Raw genomic sequence first — 21,344 nt, forward strand, 5'->3', positions numbered from 1 at the left:
CCATTTGATTCTTAGTCCAGCTAGAAGGACCTTGAATAGCACAGGAAATTCTTCCTCCTCGACACATCTTTGTAAGTACAGTAAAATCTTGGTTTCTGAGCATAATTCATTCAGGAAATACGCTTGTAATCCAAAGCGTGAGTATATCAAAGCGAATTTCCCCATAAGAAGTAATGGAAACTCAGATGATTTGTTCCACAACCCAAAAATATTCATATAAAAATGATTACAATTCTGTAATATAATACAAAATAATAAAGAAAATACAAAATATAAAGAAAAATAAACAAATTAACCTGCACTTACCTTTGAAAACCCTAGTGACTGGTGTGAGGGAGACAAGAGAGAGGAGGGTAATTGTATAGGATGACTTTCACTTTCACTGGATGTTGACTACAGTATAGTGTCATATACTGTATTTAATGTAACTGGCAATAAGGCAGCAGAGGAAAGGGTCTATATCTGCAAGCAGCCTGACCTAGAATGGAGCAAAGCGTTCCTAAGCTTACTCTTGTATGGAAAAGTAGAGGACTGTCCATAGTTGCTATGAAGTGATAAAAAACACACTAGTGCCAGTTATGGGCACTTTCTAATGTTCTGAAAAAACACTGTTTTCTGCCAAACACCGTGGCCTGAGACTGAGCATCCAAGCATGGGAGACCATCACCCACAATCGCACAGTGAGAGAGAGAGAGAGAAGAACCATTGGCTCACTTATGATCATGTGGCATTCAGCATCATGTGCTACTCATATTGTAAGACATTGCTCTTTTATCAAGTTAAAACACTCACGAGCAAGTTACTCGCAACACAAGGTTTTACTGTATTGGATTTTAATACTGCTTCTTATAAACTGGACCAGATTCTGATTTCTTCTAGTGTTCCCCAATGCCTGGTTATGACTCTCCAAACTAACATTTTTTTTCTCTCACCTTTCTGACTTGAAATCGTTTAAAAACTAAAACTGCCTTTATTTCTGAAGCTCTACAAACAATATAAACAACTTGGTATAAATTTTAGAGAAATCACCACAATAGCTCATGTATAAACAATCTTCAGGCCTCTTGCTCTGTGGACCGCTCAAAAAGATAGCCTGACGGGCGCCTGGGTGGCTCAGTTGGTTAAGCATCTGACTTCAACTCAGGTCACGATCACGCTCACACGCTGTCTCTGCCTCTCTCAAAAATAAGTAAACATTAAAAAAAATTAAAAAAAAAAGATAGCCTGACATATAAAAATCTTCTTGATTGGCTACCCTCAAAACTCGGCAATTGGTTTATAATTTGATACAAACCTTAACCATTGTTTTCTTTTGTTTCCATAAAAATGTCTCTTATTTAATATCTGGTTGTTTATACCAAAGGCCAGACTTTGAGAATATACCTTTATCATGACCTCCTGAAATGAGTTTAACTAAATTGACCTATTGTCAGGACTAAGAGACTGGTTTGAAAATATGAAATCATCTACCAACTCAATTTATTAATGTGTGAAACGTCAGGGAAGTTTCAGACAAAGGGACTGTAGGGCAAAAGGGAGGCTGTCCCAAGAAGGGCCATTTTGGCATGAAGATTACTTTGAGCTAAAGACACATCCAAATTGAAAGTGAGATGATACAGCACCACCTATCATGCTAATGGACATCAACAGAAAGCTGGAGTAGCCATGCCATACTTATATCAGACAAACTATATTTTAACCAGAACTGTAGCAAGAGATAAAGAAAGTCACTACATCATAATAAATGGGTCTATCCAACAAGATCTAACAATTGTAAATATATGTGCCCCCAATGTGGTGACACCCAGATATATAAATCACCTAATCACAAACATAAAGAAATTCATTGAAAATGATACAATAATAGTAAGAGACTTTAACACCCCACTTACAACAAAGGACAGATCATCTTAAAAGAAAATCAACAAGGGAACGATGGCTTTGAATACCACATTGAATCAGATGGACTTATAATTATATTCAAAACATTTCACCCTAAAGCAGCAGAATACACATCCTTTTTGAGTGAACATGGAGCATTCTCCACAATAGATCACATACAGATTCACAAATCAGGCCTCAGCAAGTACAAAAAGATTGAAATCATACCATGCATATTTTCAGACCACAATGCTATGAAACATGAAATCAAACACAAGAAAAAATTTGGAAAGACCACAAATACATGGAGGTTAAAGAACATCTTACTAAATAATGAATGGGTTAACCAGGAAATTAAAGAAAAAATAAAAAAAAAATACATAGAAGCAAATGAAAATGAAAATATGACAGTTCAGAACCTTTCAGATGCAGCAAAGGAGGTCATAAAAGAGAAGTATATAGCAATCCAGGCTTACCTCATAAAGCCTAAAGCCAGCAAAAGAAGGGAAATAATAAAACATAGAGCAGAAATAAATTATATAGAAACAAACAAAAAAAATCAGTAGAAAAGATCAATGGAACAAAGAGCTGGTTCTTTGAAAGAATTAATAAAATTGATGAACCCCTGGCCAGACTTAATCAAAAAGAAAAGAGGAAAAACCAAGAAAACAAAATCACAAACTAAAGAGGAGAGATCACAACCAACACCACAGAAATACAAACAAGTACAAAAAAATATTATGAACAGTTATATGGCAGCAAATTGGGCAATCTGGAAGAAATGGATAAATTCCAGGAAACATACAAACTACCAAAGCTGAAGCAGGAAGAAATAGAAAATTTCAACAGATCCATTACCAGCAAAGAAAGTGAATCAGTAATCACAAATCTCGCAATAAACAAAAGTCCAGGGCCAGATGGCTTACCAGGAGAATTCTACCAGATATTTAAGAACAGTTCATATCTACTCTTCTCAAACTGTTTCAAAAGAATAGAAATGGAAGGAAAACTTCCAAACTCAATCTACAAGGCCAAAATTACCTTTATTCCAAAACCAAAAACCCCACTAAAAAGGAGAATTATGGGCAGCAAAAATTCTCAACAAGATACTAGCAAATCAAATCCAGCAGTACACTAAAAGAATTATTATTCACCACGATCAAGTAGGATTGGTTTCTGGGCAGCAGGGGTGGTTCAATATTCACAAATTGATCAACGTGATACACCACATTAATAAAAGAAAGGATGAGTACCATAGGATCCCCTCAATAGATGCAGAAAGAGTGTTTGGCAAAATACAGCATCCATTCTTGATAAAAACCCTCAACATCATAGGGATAGATAGAACACACTTCAACATCATAAAGGCCATATATGAAAGACCCACAGCTAATCCCATTCTCAATGAGGAAGAACTGAGAGGTTTTCCTTTATAGTCAGGAACAAGACAGGGATGCCCACTCTTACCATATTTAACAAAGTATTGCAAGTCTTAGCCTCAGCAATCAGACAACAAAAAGAAATAAAGTCTTAGCCTCAGCAATCAGACAACAAAAAGAAATAAAAGGCATTCGAATCAGCAAGGAAGAAATCAAACTTTCACTATTTGCAAATGACATGGTATTCTATGTAGAAAAATCAAAGACTCCACCAAAAAATTGTTAGAACTAACACATTAATTCAGCAAAGTCTCAGAACATACAATCAATGCACAGAAATCTGTTGCATTCAACGTGGATGGAACTGGAGGGTATTATGCTAAGTGAAATAAATCAGTCAGAGAAAGACAGATATCATATGATTTCACTCATATATCAAATTTGAAAAACTTATTAGAAGACCATAGGGGAAGGGAAAGAAAAATAAAATACAGAGTGAGGCAAACCATAAAAGACTCTTAAATACAGAGAACAAACTGAGGGTTGATGGGGTTGGGAGTTGGGAGTAGGGAAAATGGGTGATGGGCATTGAGGAGGGGACTTGTTGGGATGAGCACTGAGTGTTGCATGTAAGTGATGAATCATGGGAATCTACTCCTGAAGCCAACGCCACACTGTATGTTAGCTAACTTGACAATAAAACAAAAAAAGAAAGAAAAAAGTCTGTTGCATTGCTACACACCAATAATGGACGAGCAGAAAAAGAAATCAAGGAATCAATCCCATTTACAATTACACCAAAAACCATAAGATACCTATGAAAAACTTAACCAACGTGGTGAAAGATCTGTACTCTGAAAACTATAGAACACTTACGAAAGAAATTGAAGAGGTCACAAAGAAATGGAAAAACTTCCCATGCTTATGGATTAGAAGAACAAACATTGTTAAAATGTTTATACTAGCCAAAGCAATCTACATATTTAATGTAATGCCTATGAAAATACCACCAGAATTTTTTACAGGCTGGAAAATAAGCCCTAAGATTTGTATGGAACCACAAAAGACCCCAAAGAGCAAAAGCAAGTTTGAAAAAGCAAAGCAAAGCAGAAGCATCACAATTCTGGACTTCAAGCTGTATGACAAAGCTGTAATCATCAAGACAGTATGGTACTGGCACGAAAACAGACACATAGATCAATGGAACAGAATACAAAGCCCAGAAATATTGTTGACCCACAATTGTATGGTCAATTAATCCTTGACAAAGCAGGAAGAATATCCAATGGAAGAAAGGCAGTCTCTTCAACAAGTGGTATTAAAACTAGACAGCAATATGCAGAAGAATGAACCTGGACCACTTTCTTACACCATACACAAAAAATAAATTCAAAATGGTTGAAAGACCTAAATGTGAGACAGGAAACCATCAAAATCCTAGAGGAGAACATAGGCAGCAACTTCTTCGACCTTGGCCATAGCAACTTCTTACTAGACATGTCTCCAGAGGCAAAGGGAAACAAAAGCAGACATGAACTACTGGGACTTCATCAAGATAAAAAGCCTCTGCAGAGTGAAGGAAACAATCAACAAAACTGAAAGGCAGCCTATGGAATGGGAGAAGATATTTGCAAATGACATATCTTATAAAGGGTTAATATCTAAAATCTATAAAAGACTTATCAAACTCAACAGCCAAAAACCAAATAATCCAATTAAGAAATGGGCAGAAGACATGAATAGACACTTTTCCAAAGAAGACATCCAGATGGCTAACAGACACAAGGAAAGATGTGGATAAATCTTTAGCCACAAAATGGCTAAAATTAACACCACAAGAAACAACAGGTGTTGGCGTGGATGTGGATAAAGGGAACCCTCTTACACTGTTGGTGGGAATGCAAACCGGTGCAGTATGGAGAACAGTATGGAGGTTCCTCAAGAAACTAAAAATAGATCTACCCTACAATCCAGCAATTGCACTATTAGATATTTATCCAAAGGATACAAAAACACAGATTCAAAGGGGTACATGACCCTGATATTTATAACAGCATTATCAAGAATAACCAAACTATGGAAAGATCCCAATTGTCCATTGACTGATGAATGGATAAAGAAGATGTGGTATATAGGTACAATGGAATATTACTCAGCCATCAAAAAGAATGACATCTTGTCATTTGCAATGACATAGATGGAGCTAGAGTGTATTATGCTAAGTGGAATAAGTCAGCCAGAGAAAGACAAATACCATAGGATTTCACTCATATGTAGAATTTAAGAAACAAGACAGATAAACACAGGGAAAAGAGGAAAAAAAGAGAAAGGGGGAGGCAAACCATAGAGACTCTTAACTATAGAGAAGAAACTAAGGGTTGCTGGAAGGGAGGTGTTCCGTGGGATGGGCTAGATGGGGGATGGGTATTAAGGAGGACACTTGTTGGGATGAGCACTGGATGTATGCAAGCGATAAATCACTCAATTCTACTCCTGAACCCAACATTACGCTATATGTTAGCTACCTAGAATTTAATAAAAATTTGATGAAAAGAAAGTAATCAAAATCCAGCAAATTCAGGAAAAGCTCTTTACCTCCTCCACAACTGCCTGAAAAGAATTTAGATAGAGGATCAGCTCCAGGACGTGAGCTATCACCTTAGATAACTATGTTTTGACATGAACTAGGTGTGGCAGACAGGAAGAAACCTAGCAAGACTTGTTTCATCAAAGTCCTGTTTGTCTCACATTTCCTGAGAGGCCTAGCAAACATTTGTTTACCAACCATTTACTCTTTCTTATCTCCCTGTGAATTTCATTCCTTCCCTCTGAAGTCCCAGGCCCCACCCTCTTCTCCTTACTTCACAGTGACAGATATACTTCATTTTGCCTGATATCTTTGGAATTTCCATGTGCATGTGGATTCCCAGTACATACGAAATCAAATTCAGTTTTCTCCTGTTAATTTGTCTCATGTCAGTTTGATTCCTAATCTGGCTAGATGGGCCTTGAGAGGAAAAGGTAATTCGTACTCCCTGATATACCTACAGCAAAAGACAATTAGACTGATGTAACTCTCATGGCTCATCTCTATCCTCTTCTGAGTACTCCATTCTACTAATCCTCTGTCTAAATTGTTCTCCTGCTCTGGAAAGACTACATAATTAAAAGCAAAAGTCTGCCAATTTAATGCTTTTACAGACACTCCTGTAACTACCTTCAGAGAAGGGCCTCCATGGGGCCCCCTCCCAGAGTTGAAGAAACTGAGGAATTTTCTGGTAAACTGCTACATTCTTCCCTTAAACAGCTAAGAGGGAACTGGTGGATATCAGAGCCTGCAGACAGGATTCTGGAAAAACTGTCAGAGGCCAGTGAAAGATGAAAATTCTTACCAGAATCAGTTCTTCTGAATTTCTGTCTGTGATGCCCAGTCCAGAGAGGAAAATGAAATCTCACTGTTGTCCCTTCATTTCCAAATGCAAACCCATTGTGTATTGTTCTTTTCTCTCCAAGGGATAGGAATCACCTTCTTACTTGTCTCCTTTTGCGTGAATAGGCTAGGCTTTCTGCCTGCCTGGTACATGCAAGTTGTTTCTTTCTTTTGGCTGTCTGTGGGAGTGACTCTGGATTTGAGAAAGATAGGATCTTTTGCACCCTCTTTGGGGGCCTGCTGGACACCCATGAGATGTTATGCAATACTGCCAGAAATATTTAAAATTAAAACTATGTACCTATGCAGCATTACTTACAATAGCCAAATTATGGAAGCGATCCAAGTGTCCATCGATTGATGAATCGATAAGGAAGTGAGATACACACACACACACACACACACACACACACACAATAAATGTAACTCAGCCGTAAGAAAAGAATGACATCTGCAGCAAAATGGATGAATCTACAGGGTATAATGCTAACTGATATAAGTCAGTCAGAGGAAGACAAATAGTATGTCATTTCATCATGTGGAATTTAAGAAACAAAACAAACCAACAAAGAAAAAAAGAGAGATAAAAAAAAAAAGACTCATAAATATGTAGAACAAATTTATGGTTACCAGAGGGGAGATCTGTGGGGAGATGGGTGAAATAGATAAAGGGGATTGAGAGTACACTTATCACGATGAGCACTGAGTAATGTATACAATTGTTGAATCACTATACTGTACACATGGAACAAATATAACACTGTATGCTAATTATACTGGGATTAAAAAAACAACAAAGCTATGTATCCAGAGGGAAAGAAAAAAAAAAAGAGGATAATGTAGTAGGATAGATGGATTAACCTATAAAGTCATTTAATTTATAACCCAGTTCTTTGAGGAATTAAAAACAACATTCTTATAAATCTTTTACAAAACAAAAGTTAGTCTACAGGCTATTCAAATTCACCTATTCTTTTACCAATCCCAAAACTTCTCTTCTTTATCTGAAAAAACCCTGTAAATCATCAGCCTTAGAAAATCAAAGTCCTTCTTGGGAGAACTCCCTTTTTTTCTCTTCCCCTTAAAGTTATACATCTTATCATGTCTTTGCAATGTAAATATAGCCCCAAACTACCTGAGACTGAAGGGGGAAAAAAAGGCAAGAAAAAGAGTCTTTTTTAAAATAAACTGCCAGGGTCCCTGGGTGGCTCAGTTGGTTAAGCGTCCAACTCTTGATTTCAACTCAGGTCATGACCTTACGGTTTGTAAATTGGAGCCCCATGTCAGAATATGACATGTGTATGTCTCACAGAATGTGGGAATGTGTGGCCTGCTTGGGATTCTCTCTCTCTCCCTCTCAAAAAATAAATAAATAAATAAAAGTAACTGCTAAAAGGGCTCTTGTGCCCAGACTCCAGCACAGCTTTCTTAAGATTAATTTAGGAACAAATACAAATGTTAAAAATCTCCACAAATATTTGTAGCAAAATTAATTTTCAAAAGAGCTCTATTTAGTTGAAGACCAGTGCTAATAAGGACTGACCATTCTAAACCTCCGAAAAAGATAGAAACTAACCCAAGTGTTTTTTTCAAGTTCATGTGATCCAGGAAAATATTCTATATGAAAGCTGGTTTAAGGTTGTTGGTTTGATTGAAATAAACATGTCTTCAGAGCTATCAGCAATAAAATTAAAACTTTTATTCTGCCTGGGTTTACTTAAAGTCCTATAAATCAATATTATCTCTGTTACAGAATATTAAAAAAAGAATAGCTTGGAGGAGCGCCTGGGTGGCTCAGTTGGGTGGGCATCCGACTCTTGGTTTCAGCTTAGGTCATGATCCCAGGGTCATGGAATCAAGCCCCGTGTCAGGCTCCATGTTGAGGATGCAGCCTGCTTAAGATTATCTCTCTCACTCTCCCTCTGCCCTTCTCCCCGATTGTGCTCTCTCTCTGTCTCTAAAAGAATAAAAAATAAAATAAAATAATTAACAAAAAAAAAAAAAAAACTTGGAAGACGGACTTTGATGTATCACAAAGTTTTTATGAGTAACCTAAGCATAAATTGTTGAGAACAAGTAAATTGAATAAGCATAACTAAAATAAAAAAAATAAGCTAAACTTTTAAGTAATTTTCCTAAATCTTACTGGATGGAGAATACACACATACATACATACATACATACATAAATTCATTAAATATCTACATCACTTCCAAATAAAACAAGATACTAAAACATTAATTACTAAACATAGGTTTATGTATTTTTGACTTCTAGTTACAGAGAAACTAAAAGATGTCCTGATCTGTTCATGCTCCACTGGAAAATTTGAAACGGCATATGCTTCTAAAAATTATGAAATGTATTCATAAATGTGCAAATCTGAAGAATTGTGCTAAGACAGTTCGCAATCACTACTTAATGTTCACTAGAAATGAAGGTTTCTAAGACTTAAAAATTCTAATGAATGTAATGTATTAGACCACCGGAAATAATAAGGGAAAAAGCTTTGTATGCAAAGAAAATAAGATGGATGTTTTCAGTGAAAAAAAATTATGAGATACAGAGATGCATTCTTGTTGAGGGAAATAAAGTAATTTTGTCCTAAAGTGAGGCTGGTTATTTAAAGAGGGAAAACCTAGGACAAATCTGAGTTAAAGAAAGAAAATTGTAGAAGGTTTATAGAAAAAAAAAAAAAGGAATTTGGAAAGAACTTTCAATATGTGATCAAGTTGGCTTCCGTGACAAGGCTGCAGCAACAGAATCCATAATGATTATAGCACATCTGGATGAGGTCCATTCTGCTTCTGCAAAAATGGTTTCTCATTGCCAGGCTGTTGTCATCCTGATATCCGTATAACATGGCAACAGTCTGCCCCTGAATCAGAGAAATTGAGGTAGGTACACAATGGCTGTAAATTAAACGAATAGTTGGGGCCATCAGACACCCAAGATGGTTGCTTCGTTTTTGCCAGGTCCTTGACAAACCCCGTTTTTTGATTTTTGTGTTCCTTCAATCACTGTAGTGCATTTAAGATGACTCAAATTACACATAGACATTAAAGCCTCTCTAAAATTGCAAAAACAGTCTATCAACATGTCTAACGTGTCAGACCCATAATCCTGAAAAAAACTGATTTTTGTCTACAGTGTCCTCAGACCATCTCCTTGTAGACTCTTTGAACCCCTACCTACAGCTAGACTTCATTCAATGGCCACTTAGTAGGGGTTACCAATATGTCCTTGTTATTATTGTATGCATGTTTCCCAGATGAGTCTAAGCTCTCACGGGATGGGGGTGGGATGCTGCTAAAAACTGTGTTTCCCACTTTGAGTATACCTTCTTTAATCTCCAGTGATCAAGGCACCCGCTTCACTGGGTGAAGCATCTGAACCTTAATGAAAACCTCGCAAACTTCTTGAATTCTATCAATATATAACCTTTTGCTGATTCCTTGCTGTCTCATGCTATTATGGCCACTACTACTGTAAGTCTCTAATGCCTTATGCTCAAGCCTGTCATCAACAGGGTAAAGAAGCCTTCCTGGGTCCCAATTCAAAGGATCCCGTTGGTCCCAGTTTAGAGCCCCGTGATTGGGTATTCTGAATATGTCATCAGAGCAAGACCTCCGGCCCCATTCTTAAGAAGCTTACCAGGTGTTCCTGACCACTGACACGACTACAAAACTAGAAGGTGTAGAGCCTTGGGTACATATTGCACAAGTGAAGAAGACTCAATCTGACCCCTGGTTCTGGAGACACTGGAGAGCTTCTGAATCAAAGTGACAGGGAAGAGAAGTAGCTGAGGTAGACTGTTTCGACCCAAGATGCCAGATCGACTTCCTCCTTTAATTGAACATGAAACCCCTTGTCCTTCTTCACTCCTCTTCACTTCTTCCCCTTCCTTCACTCTGGAATTGGCTGGGAAAAATAACCCCCTCATCTTTATCTCCCAGGCCATTTCTGAGATGGGTAACCTCTGGAATTGAGAACAACAACCTTTTATTTCAGGCTAGGAAGCTGAAATCTAAATGACCCCCTACATCTCATTGGTTGACTCCCCTGAATTTATATCAGCAAGTTAGAAAAGGCCTACCAGGAGGCTCTCGTGATTCGGGACTCACTCCTTTGGCGGGTTCCGACTTCTCTGGCAAGGGATAAACATAAATGAGGCTGTGATCAGGACCTCCTCTTTAATTCTTGAAATTGTTGCAGAATCCACTGCGAAAGCAATAACTGCCCAACAAAGATCCTTAGACTGTCTGGCTTAAGTTGTTCTTGATAACAGGATAGCCCTTGATCATCTGTTGGCTGAGCAAGGAGGTGTCTGCTGTAACCAATTTCTCCCGCTATACCTGGATTAACACTTCTGCGGAAGTTAAACCTCCGTTACATAAGGTCACAAAGCGATCCATTTGGATTAAAAAGGTGACTCCTTCCGTGAGGTCTTTTTATTTGGTTTTGATTAGATTGGGCCTAGGGGACTGATGAGGAACACAAAGGCAAGAGAAATGTAGATAAAGTTAAATTTCCTTACAACCTGCAGCCCACTGATAAATGCTTGAGACCTGCAGAGTGTGACATTCCTTAAGGAGCTCACAAACTGCCTTAATGTTAATGCTTTGCTAGAGACGAAAAGCAACCTTAGCTTGACAATAGCCAGAACTCCAGGATCCTAGAAGGTTTCTTTAACATCCAGAAAAACTTTTAGAGACTTCCATTATCTCTACCACCCCAACTCCAAAATATATAATCAGTCATGCCTCACAACCCCAGTGCAGCTCTTTCAATACCCTCAGGTCCCGTCCCTGTGCTTTAACGAAAGCGTCTTTTTACACCAGATATTTATCCAGATACTTGATGCCCTCTCTTCATTCCTATTCTTATACAGAGCTGTCTTTCTTGGGCACAGGACAGTCACCTAAGTCGCTAAGATGGTTGCCAATCTTAAGACTCCAATATCAGTTTTCCTCCTCATTGGTCACTGCAATCCCCTCCACATCTCTAGTCTAGTCACTTCTGGCCAAAAGACCTCTGCTTAGAGCCAGCTGAAACCAGTATGCAACTGAATTTAAAACCGTTGCAACCAGGGAGTGTTACGTGGGGAAGTCAGTTTTAAAGACTACATGTGTTGGAATGTCGCTTAGACCGTGATGGATTTCCACTTTATTATTCCTCATCAGTGCCCCCTACTGAGTACTTAAGTTGTAATATTAGGTACTTCTGCTCTTGCAAATTCTTAGCATCTCCATGGGTTAAAATGGCAGTCTGTCTTTGGTCCATCTACTGGCACCTATTGTGTCCCGGAAAAAAAAAAATAGGGAAGCAAAGAGACGTCAACATCACTTCAGTAAACAAACTGGTGTTCAAAACAGCTTTTTGAGGGATGCCTCTGGTTGCCTTGAACACCAGGAACCCTCGACATTATTCTGAATGGGATGCAACCCAGGAGCCAGGGGAGGGGAGGCAATTATGGTAATGAACTTATCCACTTTTATAGGAACATAAGATTTCCCTCTTTTTTTTTTTCTTTTAAGGTTTACTCTTGACATATTGGATAATGATTGTGTAAATAGGCCCCCTCCTCCTAACAAACCTGGGCTACTGGAGGAATCACCGGCCAGTTCAAACAAGGAGAACATTGGCTCTGTCATTATCCCTCCTCCTTACAAACCCTAAGGACTCTCCTGCTCCCAGCCTGGCTGGACATAACAGGAGCAGAATCCCCCATCTTCCAGGAGCTTCTCCTACATCTGGACTATATCCCCTTAGGGACGTTGTTAATGGAGAAATGGGCACTATTAGAACCTACGTCCCATTCTTCATGGAAGACTTGACTCATACAAAACAATTAGGATGATATTCTGAAAACTCTTCTCAATTTATTGAGGGTTTTCAACAAGTTTCTATTATGTTTCACTTGACCTGGCAAGATATATATATATATTTATATATATATATATATATCACATTAACTCATGGCTGCACCCCTCAGGAAAAGAACCTTCTGGGCAAGAGCTCAAGAATTTGCTGATGAGCTAGCACCCAGAGATAAAGATCATTATGCAGTAGGGTAATGCTGGCCCAAATACCAAATCACATTGGAATTACTAGGAGGGTAGGATGAGAAGGAAAACATGAGACCATATGATCACTTGTTTAATAGTAGGAATGAAAAAAAGGATTCTCTAAACCTGTAAACTTTGCTAAAATTCAGAAAATTACTCCAGGAGCTGATGAAAATCTAGCTCTATTTCAGGGTCATTTGGAGAAGCCATCCTTAAATATATAAATCTGGACCCAACCTCACCTGAGTGAACAACTACATTAAACGTACATTTTATAAAAAATCAGTTGGCACCTGATATCTGTCAAAAATTGACTAACGTGGCTTTAGGGCCTCAAACCTCCACCCGGTGTCTACTAGAGGTACCTCCTGGAGTTTTTTGTTTTAATTTTGTTTGTTTGTTTTGTTTTAGTTTTTTTGTTTGTTTGTTTTAGTTTTCCGAGGGGAAAGGGTAAATTTTATTTTTTTATTTTTTTCTCCAATTTTTTGAAAAAATCTACTTAGTTAACATGTAGTGTGATATTGGTTTCAGGAGTAGAATTTAGTGATTCATCACTTACATATAACACCCAGTGCTCAACAAGACAAGTCTCTTTTGGTTTGTTTCCCTGATGGACTTATTTCCCTTAGCATAATACACTCTAGCTGCATCCACATTACAGCAAATGGCAAGATTTCCTTCTTTTTGATAGCTGAGTAATATTGCATTATATATGTATGTACCACATCTTCTTTATTCATTCATCACTCAATGGACATTTGGGTTCTTTCCACAGCTTGGTCATTCTTGATAATGCTGCTATAAAAATCAGGGTGCATGTACCCCTTCAAATCTGTATTTTTGTACCCTTTGGATAAACAGTAGTGCAATTGCTGGATGGTAAAGTAGTTCTATTTTTACTTTCTTGAGGGACGTCCTACTGTTTTCCAGAGTGGCTGCCCCAGTTTGCACTCCCACCAACAGTGCGAGAGAGTTCCCCTTTCTCTGCATCCTCGCCAACACCTGTTGTTTCTTGGGTTGTTAAGTTTAGCCATTCTGACAGGTGTGAGGTGGTATCTCATCAGTGTGGTTTTGATTTGCATTTCCCTGATGATAGTGGCGTTGAGCATCTTTTTATGTGCCTGTTAGCCATCTGGATGTCTTCTTTGGAAAAGTGTCTATTCATGTCTTCTGCCCATTTCTTAATTGGATTATTTGGTTTTTGGCTGTTGAGTTTGATAAGTCCTTTATAGATTTTGGATACAAACCCTTTATCGGATATGTCATTTGCAAATATCATCTCCCATTCCATAGGCTGCCTTTCAGTTTTGTTGATTGTCTCCTTCACTCTGCAGAGGCTTTTTATCTTGATGAAGTCCCAGTAGTTCATGTCTGCTTTTATTTCCCTTTGTCTCTGGAGACATGTCTAGTAAGAAGTTGCTATGGCCAAGGTCAAAGAGGTTGCTGCCTATGTTCTCCTCTAGGATTTTGATGGTTTCCTGTCTCACATTTAGGTCTTTCATCCATTTTAAACTTATTTTTGTGTATAGTGTAAGAAAATGGCCCAGTTTCATTCTTCTGCATGTTGCTATCTAGTTTTCCCAACACCACTTGTTGAAGAGACTGTCATTCTTCCATTGGATATTCCTGTTTTGTCAAAGGTTAGTTGACCATATAGCTGTGGGTCCATTTCTGGGTTTTGTATTCTGTTCCGTTGATCTATGTGTCTGTTTTTGTGCCAGTACCATACTGTCTTGATGATTACAGCTTTGTTATATAGCTTGAAGTCCAGAATCATGATGCCTCCAACTTTGCTTTGGTTTTGGAATCAAATAAAGTTGGCCTCTTATAATGAGGTTAGAACAAAGGTTTTCCTTCCATTTCTATTTTTTTGGAACAGTTTAAGAAAAATTAACTCTTCTTAAAATGTCTGGTAGAATTCTCCTAGGAAACCATCTGGCCTTGAACTTTTGTTTCTTGGGAGATTTTTGATTACTCATTCACTTTCATTTCTGGTAATGGATCTGTTCAAACTTCCTAGTTCTTCCTGTTTGGGAAATTTGTATGTTTCTTGGAATTTATCCATTTCTTCCAGATTGCTCAATTTGTTGGCACATAACTTTTCATAATATTTTCTTATAATTGTGTGTATTTCTGTGGTGTTGGTTGTGATCTCTCCTCTTTCATTCATGATTTTATTTATTTGGGTCCTTCCTCTTTTCTTTTTGATAGTCTGGCTAGGGGGTTATCAATTTTGTTAACTCTTTCAAAGAACCAATTCCTAGTTTTGCTGATTTGTTCTACTGGGCTTTTTGTTGTTGTTTTTGTTTCTATATCATTTATTTCCACTCTAATCATTATTAGTTCCTTTCTGCTGAGTTTCCTCAGCATTCCTTTTTGCTGTTCCTTTTCTAGCTCCTTTAGGTGTAAGGTTAAGCTGTGTATATGAGAATTTTCTTGCTTCTTGAGGTAGGAATACTGGAATTTTTAATAATAGCAGTATGCTTTTAAGACAAGAAAAGGACTGAAGACCTAAATTGCAGGGACAAATACAGGCTCAAATATTGGCTGCCACTATCACAGATTCTCCACAATGCCAGACTAACCAGGAGCCAAAGAAAAAGCAGGTATCAGACAAAGGACAAGGTAAGATCCCATGCTAGAGGTGTGGCCATCAGATACTGGAGCAAGGAATGTCCAAACAAATGCTCTTCAGTAGGGCCATGTCCTTCTGTCTCAGAAGGCATGTCCTTCTGTCTCTCTGCCCCTCCCCTGCATATGTTCTCTCTCTCTCTCTCTTAAAAATAAATTAACATTAAAAAAAATAATAAATAATAAAAGCTTCCTTCTTTACATCCCTCTCAGTGCAAAAACACGGCCACTATTTGCTTTTGAATGGACCTCACCTTTCAGCCCACAGGCTGCTCGATTAACATGGACAGTTTTGACACAGGAATTTAGAGACAGTCTCCACCTTTTCAGGGGCTGCACTTAGCAAAGACCTCTGTGATATATCCTTGCCTCAAAGAACAATAATTTGATATGTGGATGATATTTTAAACTGCAGTCCCACCGGAGAAATGTCTGATAGTAATTCTATAACTTTGCTTAATGTATTGGCAGATGGGGGTATTGCATCATCCCTAAGAAGGCACAAATATCTAAACAGAAGGTACAATATCTGGGATATGAATTAACACCAGATCACTGGACACCGTTTACTGACAAGAAACAAGCTATATTAGATCTTGAGCCCCCAACTACAAAGAAGCAACTCCACACTTCCCTAGACATGGGAAGTTTTTGCCACCTATCGATTCCTGGATTTGGGCTCTTAACCACACCACTGTATGATTTAATGACTAAAGCCCAACAGACAGCCTTTCAAGCACTAAAAACTTGACAGCTGTCCACCCCAGCCTTGGCTTTACCAAATTTAAAAAAACCTTTTCCTTTGTCTGTAGAAGAAAAACAGGGACAAGCCTTGGGAGTTCTTATCAAGAAATTAGGAAATAAAATAAGAACAGTGTACTATTTTTCAGAGATATTTGAGAATGTAGTGCAAGGGCGGCCATCTTGTCTTCAAGCAGTGGCTACAACAGCTCACCAAGAGGAAGAAGCTTTGAAACTTACTGTGGGACAATCCTTGACAGTAATGACATCACATCAGGCCCAGAGAGTCCTAGAGACCAAAGACCACCAAAGAAACAGTGAGAATAACAGGAGACCAACATACTAAACATACAGGCTATGCTTTTAGATATTCTCAAAATAATACTTAAAACCTGTCAAACTTTAAACCCAGCTACCCTGATTCTTGGATGTGACCATCATGCCTCTATGCTAGAACATGACTGCTCAGAAATTATCAAACTTGTTTATTCTAGCAGACTAGATTGAAAAGACTCCCCTATTGAAAATGCAGACGATGGTTGGTTTACTGATGGCAGTAGCTTCCCGGATAAGGGAGAAAGAAATGCTGGATATGCTGTAGTGATCTTAACTAAGACCACTGGGGCAAAAGCCCTTCCAGTGAATAACTTCCCAAAAGGCTGAATGAAGAGCACGTACCCATGCTCTTCAATCGGCCAAAGCCCTAAAAATTAATATTTATACTAGTTAGTATACTAAATACACTTTCTTGGTGCCACCTGACCATGGGGCAGGTTAGAAGGAAAGGGGATTTTTATTAAATCATAATTCCCCAAATATGGGCCTGAAATAATCATCCTTCTTGAGGCTGTACACCCGCCTGAGGAGGGAGCTGTAATTCACCTAGAGGACATCAAAAGGGTATGAATTTAGAGTCTAAAAGCAACAATTTGGCAAACCATGCAAGTGAAGCAGGCAGCACAAAATGAACATATACCAGTCTTCATTCTAATACAATCCATAACTCCAGTCTATTCAGACCAAGAAATTCACATAGTCCAGGAATGAGGATATTTAAAAAAAAAAAAAAAAATACATGGGACTGGCTTACTAATAACAAGGGAAAAAAAATCTTCATATCCAAAAATAACCAGTGAAAAGTAGTACAGGGTTTACAGCAGGCTACTCATTTGGGCAAATATGCTTTAGAACATTTAATTAAAAATATATTTGATGATTGGGGCTCCTGGGTGGCTCAGTCGGTAAAGTATCCGATCTTCAGCTCAGGTCACGATCTCGTTGTTCACGAGTTCAAGCCCTACATCAGGCTCTGTGCTGACAGCTCAGAGCCTTGAGCCTACTTCAGATTCTGTGCCTCGCTCGCTCTCTCTCTGCCCCTCCCCCACTCATGTTCTCTCTCTCTCTCTCTCTCTCTCTCTCTCAAAAATAAATAACCATTAAAAAAAAATATATATATATATCTATATTATGGAATAAATTTAACAACTACTATGAAATAGCTCTGTCTATCCTATATTGTTTGTGCAGGAGTAAATTTGGAAGGTGCAGTCTTTCAAACCAGTCTGAAGACTTGAACATATCCAGAAGAGGACTGGCAGCTTGATGTCACACAGATGCCTCCTTGCAAAGGCTGTAAATTCCTACTAGTGTTTGTTGATACCTTCCCTGGATGAGTCAAGGCCTTTCCATGTAAAACTGAAAGAACCACAGAAGTGACCAAAGTCCTGTTGTGAGAGATTACTCCTAGACTTGGCCTTCCATGAGCCCTTCAAAGTGACAATGGCCCTTGTTTTACTGCACGAATAACTCAACAAATAGCATGAGCTTAAAAATTATATATTTTTTTACACTCAGCCTGGCATCACAATTCTCTGGAAAGGTAGAGAAAGCTAATCATACTTCAGTTTTTAAAAATATTTATTTATTTATTTTTATTTATATTTTTATTTTTTGAGAGAGAAAGAGAGAGCATGAGCAGAGGTGGTGCAGAGTGAAAGAGGTTGAGAGAGAGAATCCCAAGCAGGCTCCATGCTGTCAGTGCAGAGCTGATAGGGAACTCGATCTTGCAAACCTTGAGACATGACCGGAGCCGAAATCAAGAGTCAGATGCTCAACCAACAAAGCCCCTCAGGTGCCCCAAGCTAATCATACTTGAAAACAACACCTTACTAAACTTAGTCTGGAGATCCAAGAAAATTGGGTTACTGTCTTACCAATAGGACATCTCAGAATGAGGACTGCTCCAAAACAACTTATAGGACTAAGCTATTTTGAGTTATTATATGGAAAACCATTTTACAGTGGACCTGTTATTAGATAAAGATTATAATACTTTATTAAATTACTCACTTGAAGCCAGGTTAATTCATAAATTACTTCATATACCGAACGTATGCTCCCCAAATCTAATTTAACTATAACTGAAAGCTTACCCCATGCAAGCCCTGGAGGCATGGTTTATTTAAAATATTGGAAGTCAAATATAGTAGAGGGCTTAAACCCCAAGTCCATATCGGGCCATATTATGTACTCCCACTGCAATACAATTAAAGGGACACTCTTCCTGGACTCATATATCTACAATAAAACCGGTAACTCCTTCATAGGAAACAATGAACAAACTAACGTGACTTCTTACTCTTGTGGACCTGTAGAAGATGTCAAATGATGATGAAGGTTGTATAATTTCTTTTCATTCTCTGTGCACCCATTTTAATAGACAATTCCTTTCTACAATGGGCACAACATTATACTGGACTTCAGAATCAAATAGATTGTTGGATATGTGGAGTTTTGCCCATGTCACGTATGTCTGGGTTACCCTGATGTGTTTCTCCTTTACAAGGCACTGCTTAGTACTGCTTATGCACTTATGGTTTAAATATAATACATAATCCTAACACTAGCATGTATCGTGATAATTCTATCATTAGACATAATGTTTCTTCTTGGCCCATGATCAGTATGACTTGGAACTTTCCAGGTCATAACCAGACTTTTTCATACCCTCCAACTACTAAGGTTTTAATTGAATTCACAAGCCCACTAGTTAATGCCCATCAAGGAGTGCCTAGACTATAAAACTCTACTTATCAATTTACCCAGGACAATATATATACCAAATCGGGGATTAATATTTATGGTTCACACCCCTTCATTGGACAACTCAGTCAAAAGGCAATTTTACACTGGGAACAAAGAAACCATATATATGATACCTGGACAAACAGCACACGACGTTTGGGCTGGCTATCTCTAGAAATCTGTTCTCAAACCATTGTATTCCAGGCTACTGATTGGTTTGCTTCTGATTGGTTTGCTACTACCGATTGGACAAGGTAGCCCAGAATTGGATGGGTAGCTCCAAACGGGATCCAATGGTTATGTGGATCTAACCTATGGCCCTGGCTTCCTCCAGGATGGATAATAGGTCATTGCCCCTTGAGTCTTGCTTGGATTTATGGGTGTATTATCAAAACCATGACAACCCTGGCTAATCTTCCAAATTTAAAACAACAATGGACACGATCAATACTTCACCGATATGATCACTTAATGTCCATCTTTGTTCCATCAATGGGACTAGAGAATGTCATTTGTCATGTGGAAGCCCTTAATCAATAAACTGTAAAAGCACTAAATGACTCACAAAGCAGTATTTCCTTACTCAATGCTGCCATTAAGCAGATATGTAAAGCAGTTCTACAAAATTAAATGACCTTACCTGCTTTAACAGCTGCACAAGTAGTTACATGTGCCATTATCAAAACAGAATGTAGTGTATATATTCCAGAATTTTTAAAAGATATACTCCAGATTATCACAAAAACGTAACAAGATTGCTAAAAGATATGAATCTCCAAATTGGCACTTTACATCATCCTTCTCTCCCCCTTAATGATTGGTTAAGCTCCTGGACGGAAGGAAAATTTCAGTCCAACTACCACAGGTCTCTTTATTAGGCTTCTTTTTCTCATAATAATATTGATCTTAATTTGTGGTCTCTTCCAGTGTCTCCCTGCCTGGTGCCTAAGCTCCTTCACTTCCATGACTTCAAGCTGACAGATGAAAGAGATTCATGTATGTTGTCTGTCTTGGATTTGACTGCCTCTGCCTTTCGTAACTCCTTTATATAAATTCCCCAACTGACCAATGTTGACCCATAGGTAGGGACATCTCTACGTAGGAAAAGGTTACAGAAGACAAGACCTTCCACCTCAGCAATCTCAAAGATTTAAGGGTCAAAATTGTTGGGGGGGGGGTGTGGAGAGTGGGGGTGGGAAGAGAATAATGAAGAGACCAAAGGCAAAAGAAATGCAAATAAAATTTCCTTACAACCTGCAGCCCATTGATAAATACTTGAGACCTGCAGAGTGTGACATTCCTTAAGGAACTCACAAACTGCCTTAATGTTAATGCTTTGCTAGAGACGAAAAGCAATCTTAGCTTGACAATAGCCAGAACTCCAGGATCCTAGAAGTTTTCTTTAACATACAGAAATCCCTGCGTGTTAAACTCCAAAATATGTAATCAGTCACACCTCACCATCACAAGTGCAGCTCTTTCTGCCCCTGAATCCTGTCCCTGGCTTTAATAAAAGCACTTTTTTGCACCAAAAATGTTTCAAGGTTTCTTTTCTTGACTGTTGCGCTCAAAGACCCGACAGCAGGGACCATGACTCCAAACGTACACTCCAAACGTTGGGAATTATCCCACTTATAGTAATCGTAACAGCCTTCCTGGTACCTGATATTCTTTCAAACTTTTTAAATGCATCAGCAAAGGAACCAAGGATGACTGACTTACAGGGTGCAAACCTAAACTCATAATCCGCAGATATCACAGAGGTAAAGAAAAAAGTCATGACCTGTGAATGCCACACAAAGAATCAACAAAAGCTTCAAGAACTTCAGAGCAGTGGCATTACTGCCTTAAATTTTGATCACATCTCTCAGGTAAACTGAAAGTCTGGTCAAAAGGAGGGGATTGTTAAAAAGAAAATCACAGACCCAAAATGGCATCACTTAGGTTAAGGCCCCAAGTCAAGTAGGATGAGGGAGACTGGGGCAAGCTGAGGGCAAAGTACAGGCTAACAGAACCCCCTGCCATCACTAGGTGGGATATGAGTGATATTTCTCAGACACCCCTGGCTGCCCAAGAATAGGGGAAAGGAAAGAGAGCAAATGGTTGACTGATAGAGATCACAGTCATGCA

At 38.4% G+C, this 21,344-nt stretch overlaps 2 protein-coding genes across 3 annotated transcripts in view; both read right to left on the minus strand.

The window, feature by feature from the left end:
* Positions 1-21,344, minus strand: part of LOC115514404 (pantetheinase) — a 67,201-nt gene that overhangs the window by 43,845 nt on the left and 2,012 nt on the right. The window contains exon 2 of the mRNA XM_030316370.2: positions 16,371-16,419. The gene's annotated coding sequence lies outside the window, so the exon portion shown is untranslated. The remainder of the gene's footprint in view (positions 1-16,370; positions 16,420-21,344) is intronic.
* Positions 1-21,344, minus strand: part of LOC115514406 (vascular non-inflammatory molecule 3) — a 50,351-nt gene that overhangs the window by 15,469 nt on the left and 13,538 nt on the right. The window lies entirely within an intron of this gene.

The sequence above is a fragment of the Lynx canadensis genome, chromosome B2 (assembly GCF_007474595.2).
Source record: "Lynx canadensis isolate LIC74 chromosome B2, mLynCan4.pri.v2, whole genome shotgun sequence".
Classification (NCBI taxonomy): Eukaryota; Metazoa; Chordata; class Mammalia; order Carnivora; family Felidae; genus Lynx; species Lynx canadensis.